Raw genomic sequence first — 20,563 nt, forward strand, 5'->3', positions numbered from 1 at the left:
CAGCAGCATATGTATGTATTTAGTTTTTAAGATCTGACAACTCGATTCAAGCACATTGCTATCTTCAGGTATTCAAAATGCCATCAGATAACGAAGTGAGCCCTCATATTAACAAATGGGTTAATATTGGTAGGGAAATTATAAGGCTTTATGAAAAGCACTCTGAAACTGTAATTGAAACTGATGAGCAGTATCACAATTTTTTAGTTGTAAGAAATAGGCTATCAGTGTTAGAGCAGGCCTATGATCAAGCACTGAAATTAGTTTCACCTCGCCCTGTTTTACTAGTTTTATTTGTTGGAGACATTTTATTGGTTCTTTGGAGCCATCAACCTTGGAATTCGGACAATTAGTTATTTCAATTTTAATTTTTCAACATGTTTGGATACTCTTGCGTGTGTGTGCACCTTCTTATACAATATTATAAGTTACAACTTGAACTCTCATCTCTCGTGAAAATAGTTTCACCTTGCCCTGTTTTACTTGTTTTATTTGTTGGAGACATTTTTTTGGTTCTTTGGAGCCATCAACTTTAAAAATCGCATAAGTAGTTCATTTACTATTTCATTTTTAATATTTCAACGTGTTCAGATACTCTTGCGTGTGTGTGCACCTTCTTATACAATATTATAAGTTAAAACTTGAACTCTCATCTCTCATGAAAATAGTTTTCACCTCGCCCTGTTTTGTTTATTTCAATTGTTGGATATTCTCGACTGGTTCTGTGGAGCTATTATTAGTTTTTTCAAGACTTGAACACTTGTTTCAGTTTTACATATTTTTATTTCCATTATGGCATTCTCAAAATGGCTGCTTGTGTGTGTCACCGCGTTTGTCTACAAGTTTAAATTTGTTTTACATATTGTAAACTCTTGTTTTACATCAAGTGCTAACCTTGTTTAGTAATTCTTTGCTTGCATTGTGGGACTAAAAGTTTACCCATCATTCATTCTATCGATAATTATTGTGATATATTGCCAATATCACTGATTGATGTGACTCTCAATTGTAAATCACATTTTACAAATATTGCAACTGAATATTTCCAAGACTCAGGAAATATATCCTTCGAAACATTGATTGAAAACTCTTCCTCTACAACTGGCTGCTGTTTCATCGGCATTTCAAACAAGTTGGAATCTTGTTTCTCTCCTGATGTGTCCATTTGAGCTATTGGAAGCTCACTGTTTTTGAAGGCCCTAGACCAAACCGGGCTCACTGTTTTTGAAGGCCCAAGACCAAACCGGGACCTTGACTTTGGCCTATTCGAGCTATTGGAAGCTCATGCTGTCTTTGAAGGCCCTAGACCAAACCGGGACCTTGGCTCTTGCATTTATGTTCCGCAGCTAAGTATTTTTGTATCATCTACTTTGTATTTTTATACTGCCCTAATCTATTGTTTTTATCTTTCAGGTTAGAAATTCATGGTTGCTCATAGTCAACTTTACTTTATTTTTGAGTTATTGATCAACAAATTGCTCTTGAGAATTGTTTGTCAGTTCTTTGTAATCAATTCATGAATGTTCTGTGAACATTGCAATTATCAATCTTATTTATTTCTTTGTTATTATTCTTTTGATTATTGCTAAAGCTTAGTTTCTGCATTTTGCAATTAGGCTATTTCAGTATAGGCTACTGTTATTCATATAACCTTATGATTAATTTCAACCTACCTGTTTTCTTTGTTGGTATCGAACCAATTCAAATGTTGAAGCATTGCAATTTAACATATTTACATCTCAAATTTCCTAGGTGTTGCTTGTTATTAGAAATGACAATTGTAGGTTTAAACTAAAGACTACTTATTATAGACTCTGGTATTCTATAAACGTTTGTTTAGTAGCTGTTTCATTATTCCATTTTGATAACCAGACAGATTATTTTCTACGTGCATTGCTGTTATATTCATAACCTTTTACTCTCACTCATTAATAATAAAAATTCAAATTATTTCAAATTATTACTATTTCAAATTGTTATCAGTTCAGATTACTGTTTTTATTTGTTCTGTTCTTACTAGAATCATTAATACCGCTTTCAAATTTTTGTTCATGTACTTCAATCCTGTTCTAAACTTAATCCTAATCTTGTTCATAACAAAGTTAAATTCTATTCCAACTTTTATGTCGACCAATCACCCTGAGGGGTTATTTCATGTATTCAATTTTATTCCTTGTTCATGTGATTTGACATTCTTTAATGCTGATTAAAGTTTTGTATTTTACTAACCTACTTTTTCATTTGGCATTTCACCTTAGCCTACATGTTGTTGATAGTTTTAATACTGAGTTGCCTAGAACTGTTTTGCATCCATTCCAGTGCACAGGTTTTTGAATGCACAACGGTTCTTGCACTCATGTGGAATTTCAGTCAGGTGTCAAATCAATCAAGACACATTGTTTCTCTTATTTCAGAATTTGATTTATTCTCTCCTATTTATACAGTCCACTCTTTTCTAAGACTAAATGCCACAAGAGGAAAAAATAGAGTAAACTTGTGCTATTCCTCTCCCAAATGTAGATAGCACATACTGTAGTCCGAAATAGGTTAGGTCTTGTAGTTCTTCAATTCACAAAATTTCCAGTCCTCAAGTATTTTCACAAAGGAGATTTTCAAATTTAGATGCTTCAAAACTGAACATAAAAGATATATTTCACATTATTATAACTAGAATAGGAAATATTTACATATTAAAAATATAAATTTGAAGAGTTACCGAAAAACAAGCGGTTCTTGTTTTTTTCAGGAAAATTGAGAGAAGTTGAGAGATCATCATTTGATGATTTACAACGTATAGACAGAGACGATCCACAAAGAGTGCGAGTGCATAGGGCTCCAAGTGACAACAACGCCAACTCTGATGCAATCAGGATGGCGCTGCGGCGATTAACGCGCCAGGAAATTACACTAATAAATTTCCTGACGACGGTGAGCCATTGTGCTGACAACCTGATAGAACGGGGATTTGTCCAACAGCACAATGGCCTCCAGGAAGCGGAAGTCGTTGACGAGGAAATAATTGAGTGGATGTTGCCAGTGGCAGGAGAGGAGGTGGTGGTGGCAGCAGAAAATGTAAGGCCACCTGCCCGACGCCGCCGAAGAAGACAGCAGGGAGTCCTGCAGCGTCCCATCGAAGCCCAGCAGCAGCCACATGCAGCCCCACGGTTGAGCAATTTCGTGATTTGTTTGAACAATGAATGTACGCACATTGCTCTTCCGTGTGGGCACATTTGCATGTGCGAGGAATGTGCCGAGCAAAATCTATTGCACATGAACGAGCAGCCCCGTTGCCCACTATGCAACATACATTGTACACACTATCAGAGGGTGTACTTAAATTTTCAGTAAGCAGCAATAAGCAGGTAGGCTCAACTCACACTTAGGCGAGTCAGGTCGAGAAGAGTCTCGACTCTAGTGATGACGTCTATGATGTCTGAAATATACTCTTTTAGGTTATGTATGAAGATTTAATCCAGGTTCATTATGATTGGTCAGTATTCAAGTGATCAAATACTGAATCACAAAACTGAATCATGTATTAGTGATTGATCAATGATCAATTACTGAATTACAATTATGTATCAGTGTTTGATCATTACCATTACTCTTTCACTCTCAAATAATAAATACATCATCTATAGTAGCCCAACCAGCACAAATGTGTGTGCTAGTTGGTTCATTATTAATTATTTTCATCCCCATAAAAATTGATGGGGGAGTTGTAGCACTGTTCAGTTCATATTCATTTTTCAGTTCAGTTTAGTTCACAGTTGATATCAATTATGGAAAAAATAACAATTTTGAATAATTATTTGATTTGGTTTATTAATAGTAACCAGTTTTAAATATTTGGCTCTTTCATTGTGATCTTTTTGAATTGATTCAAGGTTATGAATCTACTAACATATATTTGTGTTAGGCTTAGCCCTTGGACTGGGCTAGTATAAAATGTATTTTATGAAAACGTTTTGTTGGCTATGCCTCTACTAATGTAGACATATTCTCATGTTGTTTCAGAATGCCTCCTCGAAGAAAAGCTGGTAAAGATCCTGATGGAAGACCTGCTCCTAAAAAAAAGCCAAAATTTCTGTACTCAGAAGAGGCAATGCATTCAGCCTTACAAGCCGTCAGGGAGGGGAAAATGTCCAGTAGGAAGGCAGCACGTGAATTTTCTGTCCCCTTTTCCACCCTACAATACAAAGTTAAGGGTAAATCTCCAGAGGATAGGAAAATGGGCCCATCGACAGTCCTCACTAAAGAGGAAGAAGATATTCTAGTAAGATACATTGTTGCAAATGCAAAAAAGGGGTTCACTCTTAGTAAGCGCTCATTAGCTGAGACAGTTCAGAATATATTGAATGAAGATAACCGGCCCAACCCTTTTATCAACAACAAACCAGGAAGATCGTGGCTGAAATCCTTTATGAAGCGGAATCCTGGACTCACACAGTGTCATGCAGAAGTAATCAATTGAGGCCAAGCTCAGGTAACAGAAGAAAAGATTCGACATTGGGGATTGGATCTCAAATCCCACTTGGACGAAGAAGATGCTTTGGATATCCTTGAATATCCAAAGAGAATTTTCAACTGTGATGAATCAGGGTTTCGAACAAATCCTGATTCTGGCCTTGTACTTGGACCTGTGAACTATGAAAACTTTTATATAATAAAAGATGGATCGGAAAAAGAAAACATTTCTTGTCTAGTCACAGCAAATGCAGCAGGAGATGTTTTGCCACCTTGCATTGTATTTCCATATGTAAGAATTCCAAAAGAAGTAGCAAGAAATTGCAATCCAGAATGGTCACTTGGCCGTTCTTCATCAGGTTGGATGACTGGTAAAATTTTTTTTTGTTATATCGGCAACACTTTTATTCCTTGGCTGAAGAAATACAACATCAAATTACCAGTTCTATTATTAATTGATGGACATAGAAGTCATCTGACTTTGAATGTGTGCAGACTGTGTGAAGCAAATCAAATTATTCTCTATGCACTGCTGCCTAATGCAACACACATCATTCAACCATTGGATGTGTCAGTTTTCCGGGCGTTAAAAGCTGGTTGGAGGATTCTTATTGAAGACTGGAAGAAGGTTTCTAAAAATAGAGTTTTGTCAAGAGCAAAGTTTCCCCAGCTTTTTGAAACAGTACTTCAGGAGAGGGCTACTATCAAAGTTATTCAAAATGGATTTCGAAAGTGTGGGATATTTCCATTTGATTTAGACAACATTGACTATTCCAAATGCATGACCCATTCATCACGGATAGAAAGTAGACCGACAACTGATCATGCAAATGCTATACCGGCAAAACCTACTGAGTTTGGCATTCCTCATCTACTTTTCATCGAATCCTGCATGAGAGAAAATAGAGCAGAGGAGTTTAGAGCCAATGAAAATAAGCCATGGGAAGGAGAGGAAAGTGCAAAGGAGCTGTTCTATCTGTGGAAAAAGCTGAGAAACAAGTGTAGGTCTATTGACAATGAAGCTAGACCTGAACTTCAACAAGAGCCACCACAAGATCTACCAGAACTTCAACAAGAGCCACCACAAGATCTACCAGAACTTCAACAAGAGCCACCACAAGATCTACCAGAACTTCAACAAGAGCCACCACAAGATGTACCAGAACTTCAACAAGCTACTCAACAGGCCCTACCGCAAGAAGAAGCAGAACACACTCCAGAGCAGTCTATATTACCAGCTGTTCAACTTGAAGAGCTCACCATTGAAATTCCACCAGGGCCCTCTGAAAAAATTGTTATTACGCCAGTCAAGATACCCAAGTGCAAGTCACTCAATATTAGTCCTGCATTCATGGATAATATTGTGTGGCCAGTGGAGTCACCATCAAAGAATCCCAATAAACCCAAGGAACAGCTTCCTCATGCAGCAACATCGCGTAAATGGCTGAATTACTGGGAGGCAATGGACGAGAAAAAGAATAAAAAAGAAGAGGAAAAAGAAAGGAGGAAGATGGTAAGGGAAGAAAAAAAAAGTTTGGGAAAAACAAAAAATAAGAAAAAAGAGCCAACATGCAATTCTGACCCAATGCCATCTACTTCCAAAAAAAATAAGAAGAAAGATTGGTTCTGTCCCAAATGTAATGGGAGCTACAACATGGACGTTGAGATGCGCAGTGGGAAGAAGTGGGTGGGTCCTTGCAATGACTGTAAGAGTTGGTACCATAAGAGCTGCATTTCAAAAAAGTTAATTGTAGAGTTTGCTCTAGATGATGTTAGTGATGATGATGAAACTGACTTTGTGTGTGATATGTGTTTTGGAATAAGTGATGATGATTTAGGCCTAGAAGATGTAAATACTGATGATGATGATTGAACCTAAATATTGATGATATGGTTGCATTCACCAGAAAAAGTACTACAACCTTGGTCAAGGAAGGAACATCTTCACACAATGTTATTAGGAGAAAATATTATTTGATCACAATCATGTTCTTAACTGATCAATTACTGGTTCATCCTTCCTATAGAGTTATTAGAGAGACGAAGCTGGTAATAATAAATATTAAAGCAGTAGGTAGCGCTACAGTCGATGATGTCACTCAAAGTATCATGCGCACAATTTGCCATCACGTGACCTTAAATCTACTAGTGCCTTGGAGGAAGGAAGGTGTGGAGGAACAGTTAGGAAAGGGAAGTGTAGATCAGAAATTCAGAGTCGGCCATCTTGGCATACACAAAACATTGATTTTGTCATGCAAGTGTGTGTTAATTGAAGTCGTAATAATTTGGCTTATATCATGAATTTTTGAAAAAAATATTTATCATGGTTGCGTGTGCAGCTTATGGTTGTACAAATCGCCAAGAAAAACCTAACATCACTTTCCATATGTAAGTAAATTTATCTATTACGAATCATAGTAGCCTACTCTACAAAACTAGCCCAAAGCAAAAATTCATTATTTTTGCTGCCTGCTGCTACTAATTTTTATTTTTTTCTATTTGGCAAACAGACAGGAATTTACCAAATCATAATACAATATTATGATATTGGATTAATAATTATTTAAAAGGAAATTACTTAGCATAACCTAAATGTGTTTGAATCCTAACCTGGGAATGAATTACTATTTTGTATGATATTTTAGTATTATGAGGATTTGAGGTATAATTTTCTCATATTTTTTGTATTTGGCAAACAGATAGGAATTTACCAAATCATAATACAATATTATGATATTGGTTTAATAAATATTTGAAAGAAAATAAGTTAGCATAACCTAAATGTGTTTGAATCCTAACCTGGGAATCAATTACTATTTTGAATGATATTTTACTGTTAAGAGCATTTGAGCTTTAAATTTATTATTATTCCAATGCGTTTATTTCTAATTATTTCATTCCATTTGATATGTCACATTTATAAGTTTTTTAGGTAGCCTAGCTATTTTTAAAGAAGCTAGGCTACTCCAGTAGATATTAACCTTTATAGGCCTATTTTTCTAAATTGTTTTCGTTGTATTTTGCTAATTAAAGCTAATGATGAACATCCTGTTGTAACATCCTTGATTATTGACAGCATGTCAATAAAACAATTTGTTAAATGGGATGGCCAAAAGCATGTGGGCTATGTAAATTTTGGAGTCGATCCTGACAACAATAGCATTGAACATGCCAAAGAAGCCCTAGTTTTTCTACTCAATTGCGTGAATGGGTCATGGAAGTTCCCTGTCGCCTATTTTTTTATAGCAGGCATCTCTGGAGAGCAACTAGCTGGTCTAGTGCTTAGGTGTCTGAATCTTTTAAATGACACCGGAGTCACTGTCTGCTCCATTACGTTTGATGGAGCTCCAAATAATTTGAGCATGGCAAAAACTCTAGGTTGCTCTTTTTTGCCAAATCAATTAAAAACTTTTCTTTTGCACCCAGACACTGGTGAAAAGGTATTCGTATTTCTGGACCCATGTCACATGCTGAAATTAGTCAGAAATACCATTGGTCAGAAGATCCTTCTGAGCAGTGAAGGAGAAATAAAATTTGAATTCATTGAAAAACCGTACAATGTTCAGGAAGCTGAGGGCTTGCATGTTGCAAATAAATTGACAAAAGGTCATATTAATTGGTATGACCAAAAGATGAAGGTGAAGTTGGCTGCACAAACGCTGAGTGAATCGGTCTCAGTGGCTATTGATTACTGTCGTGTGAAGCAGATTGCTGGGTTTGAAGAGAGTGAAGCCACAGCCATCTTCCTGAGACATTTCAATTTTTTGTTTGATGTCCTGAACTCACGTTCAGTCAAATCATTTGCTGGGAAGAAGGCCCTATTAGCCCAGTCAATAAAGGTTTTGTGTCGGAACTAATTAGTGAAAAGCTGAAACTTTACCCAATGTTATATTGGTATAAGAGAAGTTTGTACACAAAAGTCCCCAAAGTTCCCCCTCTTGCTTCCCCCCCCACCACCCTTTGAAGTTGGAAAAAACAGGTAGTTACTACAAACGCGATATCTCAGGTACCAATCATCGGATAGAGTTGATTTTTTTTTCAAATGGTTGGTAATATAATAGTCTAAAATAATGATTCTATTCACTTTCACGATAAACCCAACAGTTATCCTGATAAAAATAAATATATCTAAAAAAATTGCATTTTTACAACTAAATTTTTTATTATTTCTCAATTAACTTTCTTGTATGCCATTTTATCGAGAAAAGCCTCCAACAAAGGTTATAGATCTATTCTGTCTCAATCCAACGATGTATAATTTAGCATACCAACGATAAGAAATATTGCGTTAGGAGGGGGAATAGCAACGCGCTTGACGCGACCCTTCATTATCATCATTATTATTGCATGTTATATGATTAACACATTCACTCGGACGGAAAATCTTTCTTCAGTTGTTTTATATGTATTTTTGGGCGCTTAGCTCAAATTTGATACTACCAAGCTCATTAAACCATGAAGAAGGGGGGTAGAGGGGGCCCCTCAACCCCCAAAATTAGATCTCAGTGTTTGGCAGTAGAAGCATTTCAAAAGCATATAAAGAGAGCCAATTTTGGTTCGGGGGATTATTCCTAACCCTCATTTAGGGTTGTTCCATCATCCACCACCTATGGACCCGCCGTGTCCCGGACTGGCTCAAACCGGCAGGTGTCAAACACCATCACGTACCGCCCACCCACCACTTAAATTAATATTCACACCTCTTTTTCCTTCTCCTCCCCTCCTCCTCTTCTTGGAAATATGCATGGAAATATGGAAGCATATCTGTTGTGCATTTTAAATGCATAATCCAATCTCCTGTCCTCTCAGCATACACAAAATTAAGAGCTAAATCTATAGTGTGAAAAAGCTGCAGCCACAACTTAGCTGTCCTGCTTGTCTTTTCAATGGTTCTCATACATTCATCCAATTGATTGAGTTTTTCTAATAGCAAGGGGTTCTCTAATGCATGTTTTGTTGACATTTCTCCTGAAATAATTTTTCTACATACTTCATCAACTTCATCAAAACAGTGTTGGATATCAGGAAACTGCTCTCTAGCAATGTTCATTAGAGCTGCTACTGTTAGTGTAAATGCTCGAAGACATCTGTCATAAGCATGCCCATTCATCATATGACTTACTGTAGCTTTTCCATACACTGTGCCCCAGAGATCTTCTAGACCACTTCCTTCCATAATCTTCCCAATAGCTCCCATATAAGACATCAGTAAATGAAATCCTCCCAAACGGACAACAGTTTTCGATATTTTACTGTCTTTATCAGAGGCACCTACTATATCCATAGCTTTTAAGAAAAGAGGCTGATCAAATGTAACAATACAGGTTTGATTTTGTTTCTTACTTGGTCAGCTGCAAAAAGCAATGCTGTGTAGATGGTTGACATATTGCTGAGATCCAAATTAATAAATGGTACTGCCATAATGTATGTTGTTTGACATTCTGCTGAGTTTGTCATTAGGTTGGTCATAAATCCACTCCACCCAGGCTGTGAGTGTACATGAGAAAGCCATACGAAGTTGAGGGGATGCAAATATTCTGAAGGTAAACATGACACACTTCCAACTTCTTTCAGTTTATCCAAGTCTTCAATGATCATGTTAGACAGACCAGCATTTCTTTTCTTCATTGGATACACATATTCACGAATACTTTCAATGTTTTGAAATGATCCACTTGAAATCCTCTTCACAGTAGTTTGAGTTTGGACACAAGAACCTGGTGTGATGCACTGAATGCCTCCCATGGAATGAAAAGTTCCTAGTCCATCTAAGGTTCGAATATTTACGTCGGCATTGCCAAAAACGTGTTGAAGAAATCCATCAGGTTCAATAATTGGGGAGCCAGCACTGACTAGTGACGTTATGTAAGTCGAAGCTTCGTTGTATGATGCACACACTCCCCTTGAAGGCAACATGTTTATTAAATGTTTAGAACCATACAGTCGATGTAAAGTCAAAGCTAGGCTTGTCTGTATAGGTGAAAGGAATGATCTTGGTCTCACAGCAGATATTATAGCATGACTTATAACAATACATTTCTTATTGACTTTTTGTGATTCAATTGAATTCCTCTTCTTTGTAACCTGTGACATGAACATTCCAAGAGTCTCGGGGATGAGATTTTTTCCACCTGATTTAATTGTTTCCAAATCTGGATACGAATTGAAGTCATAGGTTTTCCTTTGTATGTCTTCTCTTATTATTGAGGCAGCAGCTGAAACAATCCTCTTCTTCTCTTCTTCTAGATCAAGAACCCTGTTTCTATACCAATTGTCCACAATTTTATGCACATTGTCAGTAAGGCAGAAAACATTCTTTTTACCAGAAACATTTGTTAATGTTAGTCTCTCTTTGAAATGCTCTTGGAGAAGCTTTCCTAAGTGTTTGTCAGAATAAGCAGCATCATCATCAGCTAAAGATTTAAAAATATCCTGAACTTCTTTTATAGTATATTGGCATTCTTTATAGTCATTGTTTTCTATATAGTTACATACTTTGGTAAATGTAGAAGCTAATTTGGTTTGAGGTCTACCTTTTTGTGTTTCAATCGGTTTAGATTTAGTAAATTCTGTGTAGCAATGTTTGTGATAGCGCGCTTCTGCTGCTACTAAGTCTATTGCACTTAGAAGTCGGGCTTTTACATTTTCACCCCATATGTCACTCCTAACGTTGCACTTTTGTAAAAAACTTTCTTTGAACTCGATCGTCGTTACTTCGTGAAATGGTTTTCTATATTGAGTTGGAATTTTAGAGCTGTAATTTGCTGATTTTCCACAAATAAAACAACACAACTTAAAATCAAAATTGTCCTGATGGGTTCTACGAGTAGCTCCAGTGGTTGATGTACTGGGTTCATTTTGTTCATCTAGTGTCTTTATAGCTGCTTGAATACTCGAAGGTCTTGTGTATTGTTGCCTACATAACTTGTGTAATTTAATAGTACTCTTTCCTCGTAGTTTTTCATGTAAACAGTCTCTTCTTTTTTTGCTGGCTACAGAAATAGCATTGATTCCATTCTTTACAACTACAATATTGTCATCTAGTTTGTTACCACAAATTAAACAATTTAAGTCCGATTCATCCATCACTAATTGTTTCAAACTTGTTTGGAGTAACAGGAGCACATCACGCTGAACTGATATTTCTACAAAACTATATTTTTGTGTGTAATCACTCAGAAGGGATCACAAATAAATAAATTCATAATCGAACTGTGTGAAAAAATTGTCACCATCAAAGCACTAACTACGAAAAATCTACCACGTGTTTCACTATGAAAAATTACGAAAAATCTACCATGTGCTTCACTACGAAAAATTACGAAAAATCTACCACGTGTTTCACTACGAAAAATTACGAAAAATCTACCACGTGCTTCACTACGAAAAATTACGAAAAATCTACCACGTGCTTCACAACGAAAAATTACGAAAAATCTACCACGTGCTTCACTACGAAAAGTCTACCACGCACGTCCGAACTTGGCAAACTTCCCTCTGAAACTGACATGAGGGATGAGAATGCCACTCATACGAGAATGCAAAGAACGAGTTTCTCTTCTTTATTTAGCAACAAAAACAATATTGAGAGGAGCAACGTTAGCGCCGCACCCCTACTGCCCGGCCCAGCCATAATAATAGATGTCATCTATTTCTATGGGCCCAGCTCACCACTGTATTGTCAAAATGTAGCATACAAAATACTTAGTCTTTTGTATATAATATAGTTATATGTTATATAGTTATGCTATGAGCCTCACTCTGCATTTGTATCTTCAAAAATATCCATATTATGCATTCTATACAACATCTAGTCACAATGGTTCTCTTAAAATCTAACAATATAATTTTATGAACTTAAAGCCACAAAAACAAGCTACTTTTCTATTGAACATAAAAACTATTCTATCAATCTGAACTATGAGTATTGAAGAATAAAATATAACTGAGAATCTCTCGTTTTTCAAATAGACGCATGGCTTGTGCGAGCTTGATGTGAGGGGACCGCGTAGCTCGTAGCGTAAAAGTGTAACGCGTTGCTATTTCCCCCTCCCAGAGCGACATTTCCGATTTTTTGTAAGCAAGATTTATATCGTTGTATTGAGAAAGAATAGATCATAAACTTTCATTCAAAGTTTTTTTCGATAAAATTGCTTACAAAATAAGTAAATTTGGAAACAAAAATGAGTCTAGTTGAAAAAAGTTCATTTTTTTAGATGTTTTTGTTTATATCAGGATAACTATAATTTTTATCGTGAAAAAGCATAGATCCATTATTGTAGACCATTATATTAGCAACCTTTCTAAAAAAAATTCAACTCTATTCGATGATTGGTTACTGAGATATCGAGCTTCTAGTAAACATCGACATTTTAACTTAAAAAGGGGGGTGGGGGGGAAGCAAGAGGGGTAGGGTCGAGGACTTTTGTAGGGGAACTTCTCTTATACTAATGTAACATTGGGCAAAGTTTCAGCTTTTCACTAATCAGTTCCGACAAATGCCTATTTTTTGCCTTCATTGACTGGGCTATATGTGAAGAGAACTATGAATCACATAAGGAAATCATGCTCTATCTAATTGATTACATTAAGAAATTGAAAAATGTTGATGGCTCTCAAGTAATAACTAGTAATAGGAAAATAGGATTTTTAGGTTTTGTTGTCTGTATTTTAAGTACCATTGGGCTGTATGAAGAACTCATTCTAAATAAGAAAGTGTTGAAGTATATTCCTATGTACAAAATAAGTCAAGATCATCTTGAGCTACTTTTTGCCAAGATTCGATCCAAAGGTGGTTGGAATAACAACCCAACGGCCATCCAGTTTGTGAGTGCATTGAAAAAAATTATCATTGCCACAGAACTTTCAGATTTGAAATCTGGAAATTGTATTCCCATGGAAAGCATCCACATCCTACATGCAAGCTCTGCCACTCCTCCTACTGCAAATCCAATGATGAATATCAACTTAACATCAGAGAGACAGCGATCTCTTGATGAGGATGCCACAATTGATCCTCTTTTTGATCATTTGTATGCTTCACTTCCTGAGGATTTGATTTTATCTGAGATATCTCAGGATATAGTTGAATATGTAGGAGGATTTGTGGTGAAGTATTTGATGAAGAAGCTTTTGTGTGGTGAATGTTCTAATTCTCTGAAGAAAGAAACTTCAAATACTGGCCTTGTTCATTTTAAAAGTAAAAGTGCATTAATACACCCCTCAGACGATGTAGTTGCAGTTTGCAGGCTTACTGAAAAATATTTCAGGGCTTACTTTGTTTCTAAGGGTTGTGATGGCCGATTAGTATCAGATGGGAGGGTAACCAAATTGAATGTGAATCAAGTGGCAACCAAAGTAATGAAGAAATGTGTGAATACTGCTATAGCCTTGCAGTTCACTGTACTGAACAAGAAATTGGCTCCTGCCACTTGACCAATCTACTTAAGTGCATTGTAGTCAAGTATATAGATATTCGGCTACATTACTTGGCTAGGAGGACAGCTGACCTGTTACACTGCAGGAAGAAGAGACAGTCACTGACTCATTTAATAACGTTTCAAGGGTTGTAATATCCAAGTTAGGGTATGGTCACAGCTTGAGCAAGCTTGCCGTCAGGTTTCCTTGCTGCAGGTTTGATTCAATGTTTAACTTTACGTGCTGCATGTTTTTGGCTCCAAAAATTTAACATTGTATCAAACCTGGAGCAAGGAAACCTGACGGCAAGCTTGCTCCAGCTGTAACCATGCCCTTATGCACAAGTTAATATGTACAAAGGTTACAGTAATTTGATTAGACTATTTATTGGTATTCACTACACTAGTTAAGTCGTGGTATTTGTTGAGTCTATAATAGTACATTAGAAAATATTAACCCCTGATTTTTTTCTAATATACTACCATAGAAACTGAATATGAAGTTGAAAGAAATCAAGAATCTCAGCTAAAAAGTAGGCTATTTAGAAACATTTTGAATGGTCGACTTTTTTATTTATTTATTTGAGGAAATACAAAAACACTTACTAGATAAGGCACAAAAGTCTAAAACGTCTTGATTCTGAATTACAGTGAATTTCTGAATCTAGGATATGTCCAAGATTATTCACTTCCAACACTCACTAATTTTCACTTTCAAAAATTAAAAGTAGTTTTAATCAAAAGTTGACAACATTCAACTTGTGTCTTAGTTTTAATCAATTGAAAATGTATGAATTTTTGTATTTTATTATAAAATTCATTCTAATTTTAAGTTGAAATAGAACTTGATAAGAAGCAAAGATACTTATTCTGTATAGTTTGAAAATGTAATTTGTAGAACATTACAAGTAGAAAATATATAATATAATAATGTATATTATTGCAAATAAATGCATCCCTATTTTTCACCTAATTGTTTTTTTAATTAACCTAGTCTCTAACCCAGTTATGTGTAAAATAATAGAATTTAATCCAATATTTCAAAGTTATATTCATGTTTTCAGTTAGAACCATCATGATTTTCGTTGAACATGCTTGCTTAGCCTCTGATGAACTCTTAAATGTTTCATGTGCATGCATGAACATTGTAGACTCATGTAAAATCTATACATTTTATAAATACTTGATAGTAGGCAAATAATAATAGTAGGATAATAGGCAAATAGTTAGGCGGTTTCGTGGGTCTTTTCTACTTGATGTAACCTACTGTCAGCTCCAGCTGATGTAATGCATCTATTGTCTCTTGATTTCAAAAACATCAACTAGACTTAGCTAAATGACAACCACAATTGACAATATCAGCTGTTGGAGTGCACAAGAGACCAATGAAACCGCCTATTTAGCTGATTGATATCATCTAAACAGATATCATTCTAACAGCTGGTTTGATTGGCGTTATTTTTGATACCGGAATGTTTTTAAAAAGGCTTAGGCTTTTTTTTACATTTTATGACCAAAAATATTAACTAAATCCTCAAAATTGCTTTATTACAGTCATTAAAGGAGTGACCGTATCCGAGTGGGCTAAGCGCTGGCTTGCTAACCCTAAGATTTTTTACTTGTTTACAAAATTACGTACTTAGGTTACTATTAATGTCTAGTTAACTTAAAAAAATTACTTTTGAATAATATGTTGAAAATATACGTCTCTTTATGAGAGTGAACGATCGAATATTGTTGGAAGTTAAGTAAGAGAACTATTTCAAGATTGAATCTGTTTTTTGCTTATAAGAATTCAAATAATAGCGCTTGAAGGTGTGTATGCCAAGATGGCCGAACGCACTACACTTCCAATGCATGGGAAGCATAGGTAACTGTTCCTCCACACCTTCCTTCCTCCAAGACTAGTGCGCACAGATTGTCAAGCGAACAGATTGTAAAGCCTTGTACACACGTCCGTACAGATTCGCGCAAACAACCGTATGCACACCTGCCTCGGCATTCAAAAAGCTATCTGATTTGCAGACGACACGAAGACATGATAGATATTAAGTCATTCCATCATTGAAGATAATTATTACAAAATGCAGCTGTATCATTTATTTCAATGACTTGTATAATAAAATCGAAAATAAAACTCAACAAACAATGTTGGTGGGTTGAACGATTGTAGGTTTAAGTAAGGAAATAAATTGCTACATGACATAAGATATGAGATTGTCAATTCAAACTTTATTAGGATGTCTAAACATTATTTTGTTTATATACTGAAACTAAATCAACTAGTTATCCAAACAAATAATACCATCATGAGGGAAGCAATAACTTCACAAGAACGATTGGCCCTAACTTTGAGATTCTTGGCATTAGGCGATTCATTTGTTGGTTTCAAATATCTATTCAGAATCTCAAAAAAGGAAATTTCTACAATAATTCCAGAAGTTTTGATGACCTAATCAAAGTACTTAACACTGTCCTACAAAATTGACAGTCTCCTTTAACGAAATTAGCCACAAATTGAATCAAATACTGAATTGCTGCCCATTTTAAACTAACTCTGCTCATACACATGACAAAACAAGATTCTCCAAGAAATCAGCTTCAAGATTTACCTTTAAGGAATACTAGTTCAAAGTTTGAATAAATCTCTCTATGGATAGCCCAGCTATCTAAAACATATAATATCATATTGAAGATTACAATTTTAATTACCAACTCTGATTGATAACATAAAACAAACACAACATGATTTGATAGCCACAGTAAGATAATATGTGAGCTATACTTTTTTGTAGGAACCCTGTAGAGAAGCTATTTTCACTTAAATTATGCAGTTCTAAATTTGTTAATCATGATAAAAATTATATACTCCATGCATGTTTCTATTTAAATATTTGATAATCCACATATCCTACAAAATTACAAAAATCCTACAATTTACAATTAGTTATTGGATCACAATTTGATTTGTCATTCATTAACCTAATTCATTGGAATTAGGTTATGACGCCTTCAATGTTTACGTTTTGCCTCACCCGTATGGCAAAAACGCGTCCACACGTACATCCAATGCTCGCCCGAGGCGCCTTTGAGCATGCCAATATACCGACAGGGTTCCGGTTCGCCCACATGCCTCAGCGAACAGTGTCCAGACGTGCGAATGCAAGCCCATACACGTATGCTCACCCGAGGCAAACGTACGTGTGTACAACGTTTAAGTCAAACAGTTTGCGGAGCGAATAACTTGTAGCGCCCCGTCCTATCCTCCTCTCCAGCGTTGAACCAATGATGAAGAGGGGGGAGGAATGGTGAAGAGGTGGTCATCGCGCCAACTATTTGATCTCAAACTTTTATAGATTACTGCTCCTAGCAATAAGCTCATGCTATGGAATTTTCAATCATTTACAGATCCAAATCTTTTTCGTTGCTCCAATCTTGAATTCACAATAATATTAATATCATTACTATTTCATCATGTATATAACAATAGGACAACTGGCTTGCCAGTGGGATACCAAGTCTTTGAATGAGTCACGGGGCCCTATAGTTCTTATTGCGTTCATTATAATATGTATTCTGTAATGAGTAACTAGGGATGAGATGTGCAACATTCTAGCGACTGGCCGGTGTCTCTCACTCAGTTGGTCGTCAGCCGGCTACAGCTGGCACCACTGCAATGGTGTCCCGGCTTGCTTTAAATAAGGACACCACCGTTGTCTAACTGGCGACCAAGCCTTTTACCATATTCTGATAATGAAATTTTATCATTTAAATTATGAATATCAATATATAATCAACTTGAATATTTTTTTAAGGAATCTACAAGCTGTTATAGCTGTTTCACCGATAAATGCAAAGAAGGCCATGAAACGCGCGAGGGGTCTGGCAGAGCCGGCTATCCCTCATACACTTGAACAGATGAGGGAGGAAATGATGCTTCTCGGTCGTGAGGGTTTGAAAACAACAAAGGGAGAGGAGGAAAATTTCCTAATTGATCTGGCCATCAAGGGGGATGCAGGTGAAACGCTGGCCGATGGTTTTGCAAGTCGCAGGACCGTCGAGTTCTTAAGACGGCATCCCGGGGAGGCATCCCACATAATGATGGATGCCACGTTCAGAATATTCCCTAGGCGTCCGTCCATTGGGGGTCCATCAACTTTTTTCTGTACATGCGATTTACATGGACATTGTAAGTAGATAAGATTTTAACTATTTATAAAATTTCTTCTCGCATGTTTTTATACTATCTCCAAATTTGTACAGAATCTGAAACTTATCTGTTGTAATCAATCAAATTCTCAGATCATTCCACTATTTTCTGCAAGTATAAAGGTCTACATTTTGAAGGTCCCTGTATCTTATAGAATTCAAAGGCCTCTTGGGTACTTTTGTCAATGTTTTTCATTACTCAAGTCTTCAGAATAATTAGTATTATTTCGAATTATATCCACAGAATCAATCATGCTTTGTTCACCTAGGAAATTTGAAATGAATATAAATATAAATCTGAGTACCCTTTTTGAAGTTATTATTTATTATTAGTGACTGAGTAATTTTAAAATATAAATCTGAATACCCTTTTTGAAGTTATTATTTATTATTAGTGACTGAGTAATTTTAGAATATATATTTGAATACCCTTCTTGAAGTTATTATCTATTATTAGTGACTGAATAATTTTAAAAAGGGTACTCGGATTTATATTCAAAAGTCTGTATGTATTACATGACACCCTTCTCATTTGGAAAAATGAGTTTCGACGATTTTTATGAGGGCCAAAAATGTTGAAGGGACAGAATAAATTTTGAATAGTTATTTTTCATTTCAAATGGGACCCCCGATGAATCCTAATGTCATAATTATTCTTGTGAAAGAAATATTTAGCTGTATCCATAATTTTTACCAACTCTGCACTAGTGACACCCTGGGTTGGAGAACTCGCTCATGAACTGTTGTATTGTAATATTTGAAACCTGCAACTTTTAATTATACAGAGTTAATAAAAATTATGAAAACTGCTAAATATTTCTTTCACAAGTACAAATTGACAGGAGGTTTCATTTGGGAATTCTATTTGAACTAAAATTACACTGTCGCTTCAACATCTTTGTCCCTCATATGAATCGAAATTAATTTTTGAATGAGGAGTTGGTCATGTGATACATGATTTCAATACAGAGTTCCAAGAGAAGACCGAACATTGATATCTCAACCCGTATCAATTTTTTGATGTAAAATGTGTAAACTATGTTGTAGTAGTATGTATTAACCAGCATAAATCATGTGTCAGCGCATGAAGATCTGTCTGAGTGATAGCTTCCAAATAGCCACAGCTGATGTTATAAATGTATCTGTATGGAATAACTGTTGTAATTGCATGCAATGAATTCTTTAGCTGACTAAATGTTAAATCAAAACAATTTTTTTCTCATGCACTTTCAATGTTATCAGTTATAACCTGGAAAAGGACAAAGGAGTGAGTCAATTTCGTTGTTCAACGAACAAAAACTGTAAATAGATTCAAAGAATACGTGTTCAAAATTTGAAGCTGATCGATCAATTCTTTCTAAAGTTATTGTAGAGCATACAAACAGAAGCACTACGACTTTGGCCTTCAGTAAGTCAAAAGTAAGAACTCGCTAACGCTCATTCATTAATTTGAAAATTGCTGGTACCAAATATAACAATACAACAGTTCATGAGCGAGTTCTCTAACCCAGGGGTCATTATTTATACGCATGACAGAAGTAATGACTAGATATTGAAAATTTTTGTGAATAATTTATTCGATCCAAGTTATAATGTGAATGAATGCGGGTGATCATTTAATGATTTTTCAGGCTTTCCTGGTGGCGATTTTTCTGATGACGAGGAAAACAGAAGATAGTTATAGAAGGGTGTTAACGTTTGTGAGAGAGCAGCTAATCACCTGGCCTGTGGTGAGAATCACCACAGACTTTGAAGTAGCACTGATTAATGCCAGCAAACGTATCTTTCCAGGCGCCCAACACCAAGGCTGCTGGTTTCATTTCACTCAGGTAAGCTGTTAGCCCAGTGAATGAATGTTTTTTCGGTCCGAAAATTAGACGAAAGCTGAATTTTTTCCATCGATAGGACCTTCCCAAGAGGTCATTTTCCCAAAAGTTCCGAGAAATCCCCCTGAGGTCTCCCCCCTAGCAACCTATTATGTTGAAAATAAGGGTAAGCATTCTGTTCCATGTCATCTCCTCCAATCCCTCTACCAAACACCTTTTCCAACAACCACCCACCTACCTTGCAAACGCCCCCGCTGTAAAACCTGTCCTATCACTGATTCTTCCATCTCCTTTACCAGTCCTATCACCAACTACACCCACCAAATCCATCAATCCAGTAATTGCATCCACCTCCTTTCCTGCTGCTTCTGTCCTGCCTTCTACATAGGTGAAACCACCACTGCCCTAAACCTCCGGATCAACAATCACAGGGCGTCCTTTAAAAATAATACTTCCCTACCCATGGCTCTGAGCACAACAAGAGCTTTGACTAATCATCATTAGTGAGCCAAGTTTTATCAACTTGGGCCTCTCTGTCGCACAATTAATTCCCACTCACTCACACCTTCTCACAACATGCTGTGTTCAGTCATTGACAGAGAATCTTGTCAAACAAGTCGCTCTCTGTTTCACACTTCATTCCTA

This window comes from Nilaparvata lugens, chromosome 3, assembly GCF_014356525.2.
Source record: "Nilaparvata lugens isolate BPH chromosome 3, ASM1435652v1, whole genome shotgun sequence".
Classification (NCBI taxonomy): Eukaryota; Metazoa; Arthropoda; class Insecta; order Hemiptera; family Delphacidae; genus Nilaparvata; species Nilaparvata lugens.